Genomic DNA, 14047 nt, shown 5'->3' with positions numbered 1-14047 from the left:
TTCTTCTGCATGAACCCCACCGCCCACTGAGATCTGCTGGAGAGGTCCAGCTGCATTTGCCACCGGCTCGTCTGGTGGCCACTCAGGGACGGGCCTTCTCCGCTACTGCCTCGAGGCTTTGGAATGTGCTCCCTAGTGAAATAAGAGCCTCCCCATCTCTGACAGCTTTTTAAAAGTCTTTAAAAACACATTTCTTCACCCAGGCTTTTAATTAATGTTGTTTTAATGGTTTTAATGCTGTTTTAAAATATTATTTTTAAAATTTTAAATTGTTGTAATGTGTGTGTTCCCCCCCCCCCCCCTTTTTTGTCTTAACTAATATTTTACTTTGTTTTTATTCTGTTGTAAACCACCCAGAGACGTAAGTTTTGGGCGGTATAGAAATGTTTCAACAAACAAACAAACAAACAAATAAAGTGCCATCAAGTCGGTGTCAACTCTTAGCGACCACATAGATAGATTCTCTCCAGGATGATCTGTCTTCAGCTTGGCCTTTAAGGTTTCTCAGTGGTGCCTTCATTGCTGTCATAATCGAGTCCATCCACTTTGCTGCTGGTTGTCCTCTTCTTCTCTTTCCTTCAACTTCTCCCAGCATTATGGACTTCTCAAGGGAGCTGGGTCTTCGCATAATGTGTCCCAAGTATGATAGTGTGAGCCTGGTCATTTGTGCCTCGAGTGAAAATTCTGGATTGATTTGTTCTATGATCCATTGGTTTGTTCTCCATGGTATCCTCATAAGTCTTCTCCAGCACCAAAGTTCAAAAGTGGCAATACTTTCAAAGTTAGTGTTCTAAGACAGTGGTTCCTATCCTTGAGTTCCTGGATATTGTCGGATACAACTCCCATTATCCCCAAAGGCCATTGTGGCTGGGGATGATGGGAGTTGTGAGCCAACAACATCTGGGGATCCAAGGCTGGGAGCGCCTATACTCAGGGAATGCGGCATGTGCTACACATACATAACACATCTGGATTAAATTTGCTGCTCTTGTTCCGTTGTCACCAGTGTTGTGTTCAGTTACTCAAGCTGGGTAGGGGTCTCACGTGAGGAAACAGTTTTATCATCTGTCTTTGAACTGATTAATATCTCAATTAAATTGTATTACCAAAACCATTTTAAGCCGCTGAAGGACTGACTTGAAAGATAACTTACAGTGTAATAACCAGAAGCTACCACTCCTTGTCTCATGGAAAGTTAATGGTTAATATTTTATTTTTTCATTTCCTACTGTAGAAACACACCAGAATGAAAAATTGCCTCAGCAAAATAAGCATATACCATCTCAACTCACAGCCCTACTGATTACACGTTTTTATCACTGATTAAAATTTCCCCACTGATGAATCAACTAAAGCTTTATTTGATTGATCTGCTAGTTAAAGCTCCTGTACATGTTCATCTAGTCCCATGAGATAAGAAGATATGTCCAGTGTGAGCCTATGTAGATTTCCTTGGAAGTAAGTCCCATTGTGTTTCATTGGATTTATTCCCATATATGTGCATAGGATTGCAGCTTTAACCTTTCTGGTATTGGGGTTGACCTTTCTTCCACCCACCCTCTGATTCCCACCTTCTGAGTACAGTCTTAGTAGGTTAGTCACCAATGACTGGTCTCCCATAAGTGTATTTATCAACAGGAGTGTTCTAAACTTTGAAGCCTTTGTCATAGATTTCCCCACCCCCAAGTAGTCTGGCTTTTGACACAAACCTTATCAAGCCTCATTCCATTCTGTCAAACGAAATGGTGATTAATGCATGAACAGAGGTACTGATATAAGCCATCCACAAAAGCACTGAATAGCCAAAAAATATATTTAAAAACCAAATTACTCTTTCAGATAGGAATCGGGGCAACTCAAGAGGCATATCTAGGGAAAATAGCGCTTAGGGCAAGCACTGAAATTGTGCCCCCTGTCCAAACATCTTGACACCCATCTTTCAGATAACTTTACCATAATATCAGCTGAAAAATACAAGTCAAGCTCATTACTCTTTTAATATTTCAAAAACTATTTAGCAGTGGATGTAGCCAGACCAAGAAAATGCTGGAAAACTACAAATTACAAAACTACAAAATGAGCTGGGGCTCATGAAATAACCAAATATTCTGCGGAGGTGTACTTGGAAACACTAAATAGAAGTGCCTGTCTAATTCTCTGCTATGCATTGTAGCATCACTATTACATAAGTTTTAAAAATCAATGGAGAATTTGACTTTTCCCAGATACTCTGTAAATAATTAAAGGATATGCAGAGTAAACTGTGTCACTGCTTGGAATATATTCTAGTATTTCAGAAAGACAGTTAAAATGAGAGAAAGAGCAAGAAACTCTCAGTGGGCCTTAATACTAAGGATTTCACACTGATTCAAAGACAAACTCACATTAATAGCCATATTATTAAGACATCACATTTAACTTGCTTATCACAAGAAGCAAAGTAAGAGCAAATGAATACAATCTTAGCTCATAAACTTCAGCTCAGTATTCACAAGCTCTGATTCTCTGTACATAGTGCCAATCTGAATAAGTGTACAGTGACATACTATATTAATTTTTTTAAAAAATAATTACCTGTAGCCCCTTTGGGGGACTTCCTAAAGGCTGTGGGGGGTCTGCAAAGTTTTCCCCTCCTCCCACTGGCCTCTAGGGCCTCACAGGCACCATTTGAGCATGTGCGGTGGTCATTAAAAAAAAAAAATTTAATGGCCGCTGAAAACAAAATGGCTACCACGCTTGTTCAAATGGCCTCTGTGAGGCCTGGCATGGTCTAGAGCAGGCATCCCCAAACTGCGGCCCTCCAGATGTTGCTGAACTACAACTCCCAGCATCCCTAGACACATTTTTTTGTGGCTGGGTATGCTGGAAGTTGTAGTTCAGCAACATCTGGAGGGCCGCAGTTTGGGGATGCCTGGTCTAGGGCCTCACAGAGGCCATTTGAGCATGCTGAGTGGCCATTTTATTTTTGGTGGCCATTTTGTTTTAATTTTTTAATTTTAAGAAATGGCGCCCCCCCTTCAAGTGGCACCCGGGGCACATGCCCTGCCTGCCCAACCCTAGATACGCCCCTGGGGCAACTCCACAAAGGTTTAAATAAGTAATCCATTCTGCCTCTTCCCCCAGCCCATTCTCTTGTTGCAAAAATAATTATGAAGGGGGCCGCTGCTGCACAAGGATGTGACTGCGCATCCAGGCAGCAGTGCACCGCTTCTTTCATCGCTCAGCACCCCATGTGCAAATAGACACTGCCAGGGCTGCCTTGGAAGTGGCACCACAGCAGCCCCAGTGCGCCCTTAGCATTGACGGGAGACAGTGCGTCGTGTTGTGCCAAATGAAGCACTTGGAGCACAATGTTCCCGGGGCGGGGGGTGTCCATGTTAGTACAGAGGAACAATTATGATCCATCTGTGGTCAGCCATTCTGCAACTGAAACAAGGCCTGATTCTTATCGAATGCTGTGCGTGCACACAGATTCCTGGTTCAGGTAGAGGTGGGAAGTTGGACACAGGGGATTTTTTATCTACTTATAGTAGCTTCTTTCAGCACGGAGAGAGTGATATGTGCATGGAGACCTGCTTCTCCTTTTGGATCACCTCTTGCTAGATCGAGGTCAGTAATTCTGGGTCCTCTTTACTTCCAGATGTGCTAAATGGTTGGTAACTGGGTATATGCATGTGGCACAATTCCTTATCACCAATGGTTTGCAAGTACCTTTGATCATGGAAATGGCATTGCAGTACTTACAAGAAGCTGAAACATTTAATTTATCCATTACGTAGGTGAATAAATTAAAAATCTTTTAAACTGTTTAAAAGGGCATCCATAATTATTTGGGCAACACTTTTTCTAAATAAATAATTATTTTTAATATAGGTACTAAACAAAATATTTGCAGATGACTAGCGGGGAAGTAACTTGCCCAGGGATCAAAAGGTTGTTGGTTCAAATCCCCACTGGTATGTATGTTTCCCACTGACTATTGGAAACACCTATATCAGGCAGCAGCGATATAGGAAGGTGCTGAAAGGCATTATCTCATAATGCATGGGAGGATGCAATGGTAAACCTCTCCTGTATTCTACCAAAGACAACCACAGGCCTCTGTGGGTGCCAGGAGTTGACACCAACTTGAAGGCACAACTACTTTACTTTAGTGCCTTCTTGGTTTCTCCCTTCATTCTCATGCAGGAGTGAATTCCCCTTCTAAAATGCACTAGCTGTGACATTTATTTATTTATTTATTTGTTTGTTTGTTTGTTTGTTTATTTATTTAATATACCGCCTGACTCCAAAGGCTCTAGGCATTTCACAAAAATATAAATATACATGCATATGTATAGGTTGTGTCTATACTCTTGACAGCTGCCAAAAATATTGGTGGTATTCTTCCAGTGTGTTTAATAACGCCTCCCCAAAGCCAGGTTTTGCCTTGCTTTCTTCCTGCAGTTTCTCCAGAGTCCTCGGACAATCCCAGTGTGAGCCTGAATTCGCAAGGACATTTTGCAGGCTCCAACACGCCTGTCCTCTGTGTGGATTTGTCTTTCCAGCAAATGAAACTGCTGTATCATATGACCAGCCAAGTTATGCACCTGGATAGATTGGGTACAGCCCAGAAGCTTTTGTCAGCACAAAGAACTTAATTGCCTCATTCTTACATTGCTGGGCTCCTTATCAAGGCCCACTACTCAGTTGTACAAGAGAAAAAAGGAACATATAAGTTCAACATTCTCATTTTAGTTGCAAGCTTTATTGCCCAGGATCCAACATTCCAGAAGGATCATCATGTTAGTCCATTGCATTGAAAACAATAAAACAATCCCGCGGTGCCTGAAAGATTAACAGATGAATTGTGAAATAGGTGTGGCAGGGAGCCCCAAATGGTTGATACAGGGGTGAATTTGGGCTCTTTCACATGTAAGCATAGAAGTAGCATGGGAGCTGTGGTGCTTGTGGTGCTATCTCAGATAGCTAAATGTAAATTACACAACAGCCTGGTTGAGGCTTTCCCATGCAATGGACACCCTTCCTCCAAGGTGCAGATTGGGTAGGAAAGACACACATGATCAGTCCCTTCCATATCATGATGTCAGGACAGGGCTGCACAATTTTGACAGTCCAGCTGTTGTTGGACTACAATTCCCATCATTCCCAGCCACAATGGCCAGTAGTCAGGGATAATGGGAGCCGTAGTCCAACAACATCTTATTAAAAATCCAGCATGGTTTAGTGGCTAGAGTGCCAGACTAGGACCCGGGAGACCCGAGTTCAAATCCCCATTCAGCCATTAAACTAGCTGGGTGACTCTGGGCCAGTCACTCTCTCTCAGCCTAACCTACTTCACAGGGTTGTTGTTGTGAGGAGAAACCTAAGTATGTAGTACACCGCTCTGGGCTCCTTGGAGGAAGAGCGGGATATAAAATGTAAAAATAAATAAATAAAATAAATAAAAAGAGAATCACTGTGGTTCAAACCTGCCTGGATGAAAGCCGTGCCCTGTAAACAGGATTGCCATCCTCCAGGACTGATCAGAAGACTCCAAGAATCTTAGGTGACTATTGAAAGCAATCTTGAAGATTGCAGTGGCTTTATATTGTGAAACATACTGGAAATGGTTAGGCTGGGTTTTTTGGGTGGGGCCGTGATCTAGCTTCAGCCAGAATGGACAATCCTTCTTGAGCCCAATCAAGGTTAAAGGAGCATGGGGAAAGAATAATGTATTTAGTAATGTATTATCCAATTCCAATAGGATGATACCCAGCTGGCGTACTCCTCCTCTACAAGGCCATCCTTCAAGAGCCCTGTCAGGGTGAGGGGCCCAGAGCAAATCAGCCAGTGCAGGTCCCCCTTTCAGCAATTCTTAGTGGCAACAAATGCCTAGAGTCCCTCCAAAGAGTGGGCTCCTGGGTGGTTGCCCTGCTTGCCCTGCCTAAGGACAGCCCTGCCTCCCCACAACACTTACCTATCTAAGGTGGCTTTGAACTGATCTATTGCATTTAATTGCCTTCTCTACCCCGTCAGGAGAAGCACAATCCCAAACTGGTTTCCCCTCTTTGGTTCTTGATTGCCATCGCCATTCAGTGATTGCCATTGCCTATGCTTGTTCTGATTGGCTGCAGTGATGCCAATTGGCTCTCCTGACTGGCATAACTGGCAGCCTATCAGAATTTCCAAATGGCGACTGCCAGCCACCAGAGACAGGCAAGACTTATCACATGGTTTTAATATGGCCAGAGTTTTTTGTGTTCTTGAACATGCCATAGGTTTGCCTGCTTGCAACTTAAATGTCTCTCCGTGTGTGTGCATTTGCTTGCATTTGAGTGTGGTGTGCTTGTGTGTTATGGTGTGCCTTGAATTTCAAATATTGACTTGAACGTATCAGCCACATTCTTGGCTGTAGGTCTCTGGTTAGTATTTATTTGTGCAGGGCAAACTCATAAGGATTTGACTCTGGTTTGAAAGAGAGTGAAAGTTCCCCTTTTTTGCTTAGGAAAAAACTGGTGTATGAGATGGTATGGTGTATTTGTAAGTTTGGGGAAGGGAGGTGCAGGTGCTTTAAGTGCCATTATGTGGAGTCAAATCTAGTAATGGAATCCAACACGTTGGAAAAAAGACTGCATTTGTGTACTGTGTTTGTAGTCAGTAGACTCCCTAAAAGATGGAGATTATGTAGTTCTAGAGTTGGTACCCGATATGAACATTCATGTGGCACCCCACTGCCCACATTAACATAGGGCTCTCCAGGAAATTCTCTTTTACAGTTTTAATGCGCATGTACTATATGTGTGCATGCCTTATGACTATTTACTGCCCTGAAGCTAGGGCATTGGTGTCTGGATCTGCTTGCTCCTGAGGCCTGGGTCAGATCTCCTCAGAAGAGGAAAGGGATACTCTCCTGCAGACCGCAACACCGAGTGGAACCAGAGGAAGCCACCTCCTCCAATGGGGAATCCCACCTGAAAAGGCACCCCATTCTTGGACCTCACAGAGGAGGGTGCCCACATGCCACCAGCCCCCTCAGACCTGGTGCCAGCCATATTGCGAGTTTGACTGTTGACAGAACCCAGTTTGGGGATTGTGACCTTCCAACCACAATAGTGGATTTTAGGTTCCCCCTGCTAATCCGTGCTGCGTGCTCAAGAGCTAAGCTGTGTTGTTAGCTTTGACACCAGAGTGACAAATTACGCACTGGGTTACGTATTGTGCAGTTTGCTTTCAAAGCAAATGAGGTGTGGGAAGGGAGAGAGTCAGCGAGAATGGTACCGGGCAGCAGAAAGGTTGCTTCAGAGCTCAGGAATGCAGAGGCTGTGCAGGTTAAGGGGGATGTTCCCCCCCACTCAGATCCTTAACTCCTGGGTAACCTGACTGGCTGTGCCTGGGCTGATGCCTTGAGAACAGACAGACCTCAGTGTTTGTATTGACAAGCTCCAAGTGGCTCCTCTTCTCCGCTATCTGGGAACTAAGAGGAGTCATAAAGATTAAGGTCAGAAGGAGCCTGCTGTGCAATACAGGGCCCACCCCACCCACCACCCATGCTTACAGCCACACATTTTTGCCCTGTGTGCAATCTTCCTGTAAGCTCTTGCAGCCCTGTATCCAAGCCACACTGGCAGAAGGTAGACAGGGGGAGGCCCTTCTTAGGACTCTGTTGCAAGGACAGCACAGGCTTTCCAGTCCCATATTTCCCTTGTGAACGGGGAATGTTTAGAGGAGAATTGATAGACAGAAGGGAGGGTGTGACCGCTCTTCAACCCAAGTCCCCAAAGCGGTTTATATAGATATAAATAAATGAATAGAATGGCTCCCTATCCCCAAAGGGCTCCCAATCTAAAAAAGAAACATAAGATAGACACCAGCCACAGCCACTGGATGGATGCTGTGCTGGGGATGGATAGGGCCAGTTGCTCTCCCCCTGCTAAAATAAAAGAGAATCACTGCTTTTAAAAGGTGCCTCTTTGCTCAGTTAGCAGGGGGAAGTTTACCTCTTCCCCACCCAGTGATTATTCCCTGCAAATGCTGAGGTTCAATCAATTTCCTCCGGCTATGTCCTGCAAGTGGAAATCAGCCTGGCTGGGAGGAGTAGGTTTTTTCATGTTTGTTCTTCTGATTTGTGCCTCCTACACGTGTGTGCTGTGCATGTAGGACCCGGACATAAAATCAGTTTGCAGGGAATGACTCAGAAGCGAGGGGAACCCTTCTGTTCTACAGCCAACTCTGACCTGCTGGGCAACTATCTGTCCAGCAGAGCAGACCTAGATTAACTAACACCAGATCAACAAGAGCACATAACTTTGCATCATGACCACCAGATAGTGAAGCGTCACCATGCAGTAGCCCAGGAGACATGGCTGCTAGAGTGGCTTTAACAGACTGGATTTGAGGGTTGTTTCAGTGAAGGGAGGGAGTGTGAAGAATGCAAAGTTAAGCTGCTGCGAAGAGAGAGAGAGCGGAAAGTGGAGTGAGAGAGATTGAAAAAGTAAGGGAAGTTTCTCTTGTTCTACTGAGAAGAGCCAAAACCTTGAAAGGGGAGGAGTAGATCTCAGGCTGGAGGTCTGGATTTCGCAGCACAGAAAGGGCTGGACTGGACTAGCTTCCAAGGCTGCTGGCCTGGCACCTAATCCAGCTGGATCCAAGAGCAATAAATATCATTGATTGCAGCTGAGGCTATGGGAGTTTGAGTCCAAAAAGAGCTGCTGAACCTCAGGTTAGCCCCCCCCCCCCCCCAGGTGAAAGGTCTTGGGTCTGTGTGGGCAGTCCCTGGTAGGACACAAAGCAGAGGGGGCTCTGGGTGCGACAATTCAATTGGCAGCAAGGAGTTATTCTGATTGCAGTAGGGTGGGACGGGGTGGGGAGGATCTGTTCAGACTCCCCTTTGTCCTAGGACCTTTGCTTGCTTAACCGACAATTTCCTATTAAAATGCAAACACACTGCTTTGCATGCAGAAGGTTCCTGATAGAAACCCTGCAGAGCTGCTGCAAGTCAGAGTCCACAATACTGTGCTGGATGGGCCAATGGTCTGACCATAAGGCAGTTTCCTATGTATGTACCATAGACACTTAGGAACATACGAACATAGGAACTTGCCATATACCAGGTCAAACCATTGGTCCATCTAGCTCAGTATTGTCTACACAGACTGGCAGCAGCTTCTCCAGGGTTGCAAGCAGGAGTCTCTCTCAGCCCTATCTTGGAGATGCTAGGGAGGGAACCTGGGACCTTCTGCATGCAAGCAGGCAGATTCTCTTCCCAGAGTGGCCCCATCCCCTGAGGGGAATATCTTACAGTGCTCTCACTTGTAGTCTCCCATCCAAATGCAACCAGGATGGACCCTGCTTAGTAAAGGGGACGATTCATGTTTGTTACCACAAGACCAGCTCTCCTCCTCCTTCTGCAAGTCCTCCTGTTCTCTAGTTGTTAGCTGGATATTTTTGCAGCAGAACAACCTGCTTTTTCTCAGCTCATAACCTCAACTCAGAATCCAAACCGTGACAGCTCCTTAGGAGTAAGATATCCCTCCTAGTCCTTCCCCCACCCAGAATGTTCTGCTGCTGCTGCTGCTCTCTGCATTCATGCACTTTGCAGCAGGAGACATACTTGTGTGAGCAAGAATACTTGTTTGCTGTGTGAAGTGGCTGGCCACAGCACTTACTCATTAGTAGATATGCGGATAGTCCAGCAGGAAATGGCAAGCTGGAGCCCTTCCCAGATATCATATTTTCTTGCAGTTCTTCATCTGGAGCAGATTAGGAGTTTTCCCAGACAGCAGGCTAACCTGCAGGTTTACTGTGAGCAGGGGCGTAACTATAATAGGGCAAGGGGAGACAGTTGTCTGGGGGCCCACTGCCTTGGGGGCCCCCCAGAGACAAGTCACATGACTGACTCCCGCAGCCGCACACCCCCCAGGCTTCCTTCAGTTGTATTCATCCTCCGAAATTGATGTGAGTGTTAAGACCTGGAGCTATCAGAACAGCATGTCTTTCTCTAGTACCATTACATGACTTGCATCGTCCACAATTTACAAAACCTTTTAAAAAATAATTTAGGATGATGTTCTATTGTGGCACATAGGTTATATATAAATTTTACTATGCTTTTTGTTACCACTATTCAGCCTCATTTAAGATTTATTTACTTCATGAGCTGAGCTTCAGTGAGTGGTGGTGGTGGGGCTTTTAAAATCTTCTCTCTGGGCCCACTCCAACCTTGCTATGCCTCTGACTTTGAGGCTTTACTGCGAGTTCAAAATTGTCCCCTAAAAAAGATGCAAAAAATGGGGTTATTTAATCCCAGTTGTAAACAAGGCTACACTCTAATGTGCAATGAAAAACTCAAATTGTGTGTGAACTGCTCCCCAATAGCTCATAGCAACTTTGGTGTGAAATTGGCCAATATGTGAAATCACACCTCCATTCTGGAGGAGATGCCAACTAAAAGCCAGGTGTGAAAAACTTTGAGGTGGTTAGAAAGGGCTCCAATCTGCTCTTTCAAAGGGCGGGCTAGAGTCCCAGTCTGCAGTTCTGCACTCAAGCAAATGGGCAGTGTTTCTCATGAGATCTATCCCATATAATATCGAATATTGTGGGAAGGTGCACCTACAATGAAAACTGAAATTGGAGCATCTTTGCTATGCTGAGTTGGCAGCATGAATTGCACTAGCTTTTCTAGAAAAATATTCCAGGAAGACAGCTGCTGGCATGAGCATACCCTGGGTGCTTCTTTCAGCAGGACCCCTCTGGTTCACATGGCTGATAGGGACGGGGGGACAGGATGTGACTTGCCCTGAACCTATTCACCTGCTAAGAAGAGAGTGGCAGTCTGGAGATTGGAATGCAGATCCAGTCCTTTGTAGTCATATCTTTTAACCACAAGATCATCCTCTTGCTTCAACCTGCCCCACAAACTCACAGTAAGATCACTCTGGGGACAAACTTCCTATTAGTGGCTGCATGATTCAGCACAGCATCTTCAGGCTTTCCGATCTCTGAGATTTCTATCCAATCCTGCTCAACATATGGGCAATTTCAAGCACTATAGCAGTTCCACTAATGCCCAGTGATGCTTCAACCATTTGCCTGGATCCAGAGAGAGGACATGTGTGTGGGTGAAGAGAAGGTGAGCACGAGCAGCTGGAGCTTGGCTTGCCTTTGTCTTTGCAGCCGTTTCCCTTGCTGAAGAGCCAAGCCACTCAGAATGCTCATCTGGGGGGGGGGGGAGTTTTGCGAAGCTTTCCGCTGCCCGTCCACCCAATAGGTCATGTGAATGGCCCCATTGTGTCCCAATCACAAGAGGTATTAATTCTGCTCAATTCTGCCCTGGTCAGGCCTCCCTTGGAATACTGTGTCCAGTTCTGGGCCCTGTATTTTAAGCAAGACGTTGATGAACTGGGATGGGTTTGTGGGAGGGCAACAAAGATGGTCTGGACTCCAAGAGCTGTGAGGAACTGTTGAAGGAGCTCAGTATGTTTAGCCTGGAGAAAAGAAGACTATGGAGAGAATATGATAGCAATCTTCAGATATCTAAAGGGCTACCACCAAGGGGTTGGAATTACAAGGAAGCAGAGTTACTTTAGACATTAAAAGAATTTCCAAACTGTAAGAACACAAAATACTTTTCAGTGGAAGCTATTCAGCCGTGAGCCATGGTGACACATCATCCAGTGTTGACACAACATGATGTATGTGGATGGGCAAGTCACTAGCTGATGGACTCTGAGCAGACAGCACTATGAAAGAAGAGTTCCTTTCCAGCTTAACGAGAGACCTTCCTATTTTGGTTTCAGCTTATATACATCACAGCTGCCCCAAAGGGCTACTCCCTTCTGCCAGTGTCTCAGCAGGGGAGAGGTTTTGGCTTAGAAAGTGAATCCTTGCAGATGAGAAGTTTTAAAGGGCTGGGATGGGGGAATGGGAAAGGGGGACTACATACCACATCTTTACTCTCTGGGCTCATACAGAATCTTTCTCCTGGGGATGCAAAGAGTTTGTGCATTTGGGGCTATCAAACAGCTTAAGTGCAGAAGTGAAACAGACAGACAGTATTCATTGTGATTTCTTTTTATTAATTTTAAAGGAATATTCAGCAGTCATTAAAACAGGCAATAGATCCACACTGAAGCCTGTCAGAAAAGTAAGTTGAGAGTGCATACAGATATACATAATTTTAGCAGCAAGGCTGCTGTGGAACTTGGAACACATACAACCTTCTCCTCTTAATCAAATTTGAGGGAAACCTATTCTGGCAAGCAGATGAAGGCCAATTTGGCCAAGCTGATTGGCCCTTGTTTCAATCATATAGCCACATTCCACCTCCTCAGAGCAGAGCTGTGCGCACAGCTATGATTGGCCAGCCTATGTATCAGTCACACAGCCACCTCACCCCCCTTTTACCCGGGATGTCCCTTCTGTGCAGCAAAGTGAACCTAGGTGCTTTGGGTGGTTAATTTAAGGGCAACAGCATCAATTTTTGAGGTGTCCCATTCCCCCATTTTCTTGCCTACATGTTCGCTTGCTGCCATCATTAGAGAGCAGTGGCACTTCTAGCCCAATACTAGGCTAAAGTGGTACTTTTTCCTCCACTTCCTGCTTTCAATTCTTCTTCATCTTTCTTCTTCCTTTCTACAACAGTGAGTGCATGAGGAGCAGGAGGAGGAGGAGGAGGAGGAGTGGTCCTATGCCCATCTGCTGGTGGCACAAGAGGTGTTGTGGCTTCCATGGCCAGGTGCAGCCACACTCTTACCTGCATCTCTACCCTGGCCTGGCAGAAAAGAAGAGAGGCGGCAGCCAACTTTCAGGCTTAGTAATCACCCAGCCCCAAATGAGCAGCCAGGCCAAGGGACAGGACAAGTGAGGAGAGGAGGTAGCATATGGCACTTATTCAGGCACCAACACATTTTGGGCCACCACTACTTCTTAGAGTCATTTTTAAAGAATGACAAATTAAATTTAAATTTAATAAACAATTAAATTAAATGTTGATCAAATATCTGAGCAGCAAACAATAGGGGTGTGCACAAAACCGGCTGGCTCAATTCAGTTCAAGTCTGAACCAGACCCAAACAGGACTGGACCAGTTCAGTTTTGCCCCCCCATTGACCCCCCCCCCGGGGCTTGGTTTGGTTCACAAGTCATTTCTTTAAAAAAAAAAATTTTTTTTAGTACTTACCCCCTCCAGGGGGCTTCTCTGAGGTCACTGGGGGGGCCTATGGAGGTTCCCCCTCCCCTGCCGGCCTTCCTTGTGCCAAAAACCGCCCAGTTTGGGCATTCTTTGACCCTTTCCCAGATTGCACATCCCTAGCAAACAAACAAGGGGCTGGGGGGAAAACAAAGGACTGCCTGACCTGAAATATGCGTTTGTAGGGGTTGGGGTGGTGAGTGGGTGGATGCAGAGACAGTGTTTGATCTGAAAGCTGCACGTCTGTCATCTACATACATACAAACAAATACATACATATCATCACACAAGGAAAGGCAGGGAGAAGTAGAGGTCATCCTGCAGCACAGAAAAGCAAAGCAAACCACACCCACCTCTGTTTGAATGTACATCACACATCCTAAGACAGTAAAATAATCATCATAGATATGGAAGAACAACTGTTTCTTAACAGCAGCAGATTGAAGTGCCCTCCTATTCCAACTGGCATTAGCCAATAAACACATGCCGGTCCTAACAATAATTTTTCCATTTAGAATTTCTCTCTCAATCTTCCCAAAATCTGATCAGACATGTACTTTGCACCATATTAAGAGTGAATATGACCGGGCGGGCGAATGGGGGCAAGGCTTTGCTACACTCACCTTCCCTCCAAGACAATGAGCAAAATGTTCCTGGGAGCACTGTCTGTGCTCCCACAGGATACATTTTTGGAGAGCCAGGACAACATGTATCCAGGTATCCCACAATGTACCACACAGCGAGTGCAGTCCATTGGGGGATTCCCCCAGGAGACAGGCGCTCTAGACGTCCATCTCTGTGTGCGGCCAGGCTAGAGGCAGCCCAAACTCACACACAAGCAGGAAGCCCGGGTAAAGCCCGCTCACTCAAAAGCCGGGC

The sequence above is a fragment of the Hemicordylus capensis genome, chromosome 2 (genome assembly GCF_027244095.1).
Source record: "Hemicordylus capensis ecotype Gifberg chromosome 2, rHemCap1.1.pri, whole genome shotgun sequence".
In the NCBI taxonomy this organism is placed as follows: Eukaryota; Metazoa; Chordata; class Lepidosauria; order Squamata; family Cordylidae; genus Hemicordylus; species Hemicordylus capensis.
Note: the sequence above shows the minus strand (reverse complement) of the source record.